Source organism: Halyomorpha halys, unplaced genomic scaffold (assembly GCF_000696795.3).
Source record: "Halyomorpha halys isolate HHAL.00 unplaced genomic scaffold, Hhal_1.1 Scaffold1928.1, whole genome shotgun sequence".
Classification (NCBI taxonomy): Eukaryota; Metazoa; Arthropoda; class Insecta; order Hemiptera; family Pentatomidae; genus Halyomorpha; species Halyomorpha halys.
In genome coordinates this window covers 32,175-38,631 of record NW_027107207.1, presented here as the reverse complement: position 1 = coordinate 38,631, position 6,457 = coordinate 32,175, and the positions used below count along the sequence as shown (strand labels likewise).

Here is a 6,457-nt window from a genome sequence, read left to right as displayed (position 1 = left end):
TATCAACTTTCTGCATTAGAAAATATTCAGCACAAATTTTGAACTGAAATTAAATCACAATTTCATATTCATTACCTATTTTTGTTGAAATAATTGAATTTAGAGTTTCTTAAAACTCGCAAAGCAAACCGTGAACTGGTATCCCTACGGAAACTATTAAATTTTAAAATTAACTATCCTTAACTTTTAAAACTCACTATTTTTAGTATCTTAGTCGATTTTGTGAAACATTGAGGGGACCTTTAATGTTCCTTTTACCGCAAAAATATTCCTTCTATTCTCCATTTAATAGAATTCAAAGTAAATTAAATGCTTTTTGATTCCTTATATAGTTTAAAAAATACATTATAAGGTGATTTTTAATTACACTGCAATTAATTTTTATTTATGTTTCTTATGTCATTAGATGTTTAAAAATTTTATAGTAATACTCCATTCATGTTTCTTAAATATTAGAGTTCTTTCTATGTATGTGTGATTACTTTCATGTATGTGTGAACAACTGGATTATTTTTCAAAAAAAGATAATGTTTATTTTGTTTAATCTTGGTTCCCAGATTTCCACTGATCGTCTATGTACCTCCACTTGCAGTCTCATATCCCGACAGGGTTCAAAGACTCCGAATTTTAAGTTTAAGTTCATCTGACACTCACATTCTTTTCAGGTTCACTAAGGTAGATGATACCACATTTCTTACACTAGTATGGTTTAACTTCCCATAATGAAATTGGAGAGGCTACTTTCTTATTTTTCTAGACGTTGATCGAAGGTATTAACTTCTCCTTTATTTAAGTCATAATTAAATGAATTTTGTGGCTTAGTACTTCCTTGTTCAGTGTATCATAATGAATATTTGAATAAAATACCGTAATAAACATTTTTTTTTTTTTAATTTGGGTCTGTGTCCTTAATATTAATGCTAGAGATCATATCAAACAAATATAACATTATTAAATGTTACCTAAATCATGTAATTTAACTGGCAAATAAATTACCAAACTAACACGGCGACTAATGGGTTGGTATATTCTCAAAACCATTACACAAATAACACGCTGATCTCCTATACACCAGATTTCTGACCATTTTCAGTTATTATGAAAGACTAAAAATAGATAAGTAACGAACAGTATTAGATTTGGTATAATAATTATTGAAGAGAATTAATATAATCTGCCAGAAATTAAGGACATTAAGTATTGTTGTTCAAATAGTCATTCCTACAATATAAAAAAGAAATAGAAGAACGAAAGAAAAGAAATAACTGAAAAATGAAAAAAAAAAATTGAATGATAACTATAGTACACACTGAATTAAAAGAAAAGAAAATTAATAATAAACTAATGATAATACTCTAATGAATTGTATAAATAATACATTAAATCAAAAATATACTATATAAACAACTGATCAAGTAATAAAAAAATAATTTATGTACAAGACAAAGAAAATTAAATTTAAGCAGCAGTAAAAGAAATACAGATTCACACCTATATACCTGTCTTCGGAATTTAAAGTCACGTAAGGGTAAGGCATGGCTCCAAGAGACCCTAGCTCTTCTCTCCAATCCGTGTCACTAGTATTAAGGACTAGTAAAACTGAGTGAGAGCGCTTAAGCCACCTATTAAAGATACGGGATTGCGTCGCTCATGTTTGCTATTACTTACGAGTTTACGATTTCAAAAATAAAATGTGGGGACGAGAAATAGCTCTCATGGTTTAACAGAAAAGTTTATTTTAAATAATATAAACTTTATTTTAAATAATATAAATATGTTATCTTACATCTTTTATTCCAAACTATTTTAATTCGAAAAATAACCATGCTTTTAATAAAAAATAAGAGAAAACATTGATTCATCAAAGTTAATGTTATTTCTATACTAGTAATACATCATATACATACAAAATATATACAATCAAATATAACAAGAAATATAGCAGAAAAATACATCTTAGAACAGTATTGATTCAATGTTCCTTTCCAAAATAAGTTACACCTTGATATTCACTTTGGATTCAAAGAATCAAATAACATGAGTACGAGTAAAAATTTTAGAATCCAAGTCCAAATCCATTAACCAACCACTTACATATCTGAAATTGGACAGATTTATGAAGATGGATTAGGCACCTATAAATTGAATTAAGATGAAATAAAATTGAATTTTTTATAAAGCATTTCACAACAGTTTTTTATTCCTAAGCAATCACTGAAGAAATGTAAATCTTTTACAGTAGCAATCATCCGTATTTCATAACAGCCTTATATTTCATAAGGTCAAAGATAATTAAAATTTATTTTTTGTTTTATTTTTTAAACTTTTCTTCTAGTTAAAACCAACAGGATTTTATGTCGGCAACAGGAGTAAATAGTGAAGGGGTGAACGACCGAGTTTGTAGTGTCTGAGAAAAGAGGGTTCCCAAATGGTTCGTGTTGGTAAAGTTTAATGAGGGCTGTACCCATCAAGTTCTTTATAACTTCCTATTTTAATGCGGTAAGCAACAATTCCTCTCGGATTAGATTACTTTATATTACACAAAATACGTTGTAGCCCTTTTAATAATTAACAATGCCATAAATTAATGATTGTAATTTGTTTTCATTAAGGATTATGAAGCCCATTTTTGCTCTGAAAATTTGGTAGTGCAATTTAAAAAACTATAATGATTAATAAATACCATTTTTTACTATAAATGTTTCCCTAGTAATAATCTCTAGTACCTAGATAATTTAAAAGACTACATATCATAATTTGGGTGACAAGTTATGATATAAACGGCAGTTATCTATGACAAAGATGGTCTGATATAAGAAATTATCTAGTATAAATCTAGTATATCAAAGTTGATTTGTTTTTAATTGAACATTATTATTTATTTATATTAATTAGTTATAATCATTTTATTTTACTGTGCTTAATAATATCGACATAGTTTGAAAAACAATTTCCTGTATTTCTTCTTAATTCAAAATGTTTGTTTATTGTTCCTTAAAGGCGTAAATGGAATGCTAAAAATTAATAATAATAAAAAAAAATTTAAATCGAAGAGGAGTTATAATTTAGAAAGAAGGTGATGTGCTTTTACAAATTTAAACACTAATGTAGCTTTAGCTTCCTCATCTGTAAGAGCTTCTGATAAATTTAGAGTCAGTCCTATCCTGTTTATTGTTGGCAAATAGTGAGTACATTCATAACAAATATGTTTAATTGTGAGAATAGTCTGACAATATTTGCACGTTGGAGGTGGCAGTTTTCTGATCTGGTGGGAGTGCGTGAGGAGAATATGACCTATTCTCAAGGGGGTTAGAGCAACTTCCTCTCTGCGGCTGTTGCGGTAGGATGTCGACCATGGTTTTACTGATCTTTTGATTCCTTTTAATTTACTCGGAGAACTTTTATTGAAAATTTAATATATTATATAACCATAGAAATGACTATAGTAGCACCATTTAAATTATTAAGGACATGCAATTATTTTAAAAAAAATATTACAGATTCATTATTTTGATCTTTTAGTTTATTACTTATGGATAGTTATTTGTTAACCAAAAAACTGTATTATAAATTAGTTAGATTTTAGCTTATATGCTGTGACAAAACTCAGTAACACATTTTTATTTACCCTAAATAAGTCTTTTGTTTTATTTTAACTTCGAATTTTTTTCTTTAATGTTCCGAAAGAATTCGAAAATAAGATAATTGGTGAAATGAAGTTTTATGCTATAAAATTAAGAATAGAGGAAAACTTATGTGACTAGAACTGTGGGAGGCAGTTTAGAAATCTAACAACAAGCGCGTTCGATCCTTTCAATCCAAAGTCCTTTTGAACAATATTCAATGCTGATTACTAAGTAACCAATAATACCCTACATCATGAAATTAATATCCCATTTGTCTCAGACCATATTAAATCTAAATTCACCGCATTCCATTATGAATTCACTCATCATCCTAATCCCCTTGCAAAATCCCTATCTAGCATTACCCATCCCTACAATCTTCCCCAAAGGTAGACACGAAAGTGGCCCGGAGGTCTATTGTAAATAATTATATTGGAATTCTGGCAATGGCTCAAGTAATTAGTATTTGTGGCTAGCGCCCTCATTTATTCTCCATTGGCTTCTAATACCAGTTTCAGGGCTGGAAAAGTAGCGCTGGGGACTTTCGAAGTCCTACTTATTTCTTCACAATTGAGAGAACAAGCCCAGTTCGAAGTTTTCTTAGCCGAATGTCAATGGGAATGAATGTGCTTAAGATCTTAATTTACTTTATAATTTTTTCATTAGTGACAATTTTAACAAAATAAAAACATCATAAAAATAAAAAAAAAAGAATAGAGGAAGAAAATCCAAATTTGTTGTAATCACTTTATTTTGTTTATCATAGATTTGTTAATAAGACTGAATAAATAATATTTATTTGAATAAAAATAATATTTCGTATTTTATCATACATTTACCCCCCTCCTCCCCCTAAAAAAAACCTTATTCAAAAACCAAAAAGTATGAATTGAATATTTCTTTATTAAAATAATATACATTTAATGTGTGCGCCTCAGAGGCGTGTGATTGGTAAAGCAGGAATATAAAATGAACATGTAACATCTGAATTTTATGAAATGGATGCTCGAAATAAACTCGTTGAAAAATAAAAACGTGAAAATAAAATAAACACTTATAAGTAAAAGTAAATAAAAGCTATTAGCAGTAGACGTATAGACAGTTAGATAATATAACACAATAGGAAAATAAACTCATAATCATAAATGGAATACAAATAAAAGGTAATAAAATTTAGCTAGGAGAACAGTCTTGACAACAATAACAATGCAAAATAAAGATTTGAGGAGTGGGAAGGTAAAAAGGGAGTAAAAATGTTAAAAGCAATTAAGAGAAGAATGAAAAAAAGTAAAAGATAAGGAGTGAACACCCTGAAGCAAAAATTAAGTTCAAAACATGAGGGAATTACAGTTTATATCTAATTTATGGGTCAGGTCCTCAATGTATGGGAATGAGTGGAATGTATGTATGAATGTATGTGAATCAATGAATGTGGATTCAGAGATTAGTTTTATTGATGGCTAAGAACTGGGGTTAGGATATCTAAAATATATGGAATAGTTTAGGATTACAGCGTTTTCAGGTATCTAGGTGGCCACCGGGTTATGTGAATATCTTGTCATTTGTGTTGACATTTATAAACATTGAGGTTCTTTCTGGTTTCTGGTCTAAATGGTTTAAGATGGCATATTAGACAATTTTTTATTTTTAAAAACATAAAACAGCGATAGCGATAGTTTTTCAGATACATTATATCATTAAATACAATGATACGACAACTATAGCTTGATCAACCTGAATAGAAAGAATTTATCAGCATTTTGCGGTCCTACTGAGACTATTTCTGGGTCTGGGTCCTGCAGGATATCTTCTACGTCTATTTCATCGTTGTCGAAATCAAAATTGTTTATTATAGCACCGGCTACCTGGAAATGAAATTAACTTATAACTATAATAAACTTATTACTATTAAAGTGTATAAATACAGGCGAAAATTATAAATATATAAAATATATCATGCATTATGGTAAACCTCAGTGATAAAATAAAGAGAATTATAAATGAAACGAAAGTCTGGAAAAGATGCAAGGAGAGACTAACGTAAAACCCAAAAAAAAAAATATACGAACAGCAATACACTTTAATTTGAAGTTCACAATGTTTTATTCTGATTCGTTCTTCTTTAGTACCATTAACCGTGTACGATCAATATTATCTTAAAATTATAGTTTGATTTATAGCATTTAACTCACTATTTGATAATATTCCGGGCTGGATTGAACTTCAGTGGAAAACTTGGCAAAATAAACAAAATATATAAAAGTGAATTTTGAAGAATAATTGTTTGGTAATATATCTTAATATGGTCTAGGTTTTAAAATTAATTTTTTTTGTTAATTATTTTATATATTCTTGTTTGAGAGTGGATCCTCAGGCCATTCTCAAGGATACCTTCATCTTGATGTCATTTCCTTTTTCAAATCTTAAAAATGTAGGCTAATTTTGCCTTTGTCCCATATAACCTTTTCTAAATGATTTTTTTCTAGATTTAAACCTTTTATAAAACACTTTTCTTCCTTCCTTCATTCACATTTGCACTTTTTGGTGCAGAAGTTGAATGAAGAAAAGTGTTTTATAAAAGGTTTAAATCTATGAAAAAATTATTTAGATAAGGTTATATGGGACAAAGGCAATTAGCCTGCATTTTTATGATTTGAAAAAGGAAATGACATCAATATGAAGGTATCCTTGAGAATGGCCTGAGGGCCGAAACGTTGAAAAAGTTGTAAAGAATAAAGTTGAGAGAAAAAAAAGGATCAAATTTGTTTTAAATAAAGAATAAAGTATTTTTTTATTAAAAACCATTAAGACGGATATGCTCTAGAAAAAGT

The 6,457-nt window shown here is 28.7% G+C and overlaps 1 long non-coding RNA gene across 1 annotated transcript in view; it reads right to left on the bottom strand.

The window, feature by feature from the left end:
* Nucleotides 1-5,253: 5,253 nt before the first annotated feature.
* The window catches only part of LOC136795327 (uncharacterized), a 1,802-nt gene continuing 598 nt past the window's right edge, over nucleotides 5,254-6,457 (bottom strand). Inside the window, exon 2 of the long non-coding RNA XR_010842914.1 lies at nucleotides 5,254-5,491. This is a non-coding gene — a long non-coding RNA (uncharacterized lncRNA). The remainder of the gene's footprint in view (nucleotides 5,492-6,457) is intronic.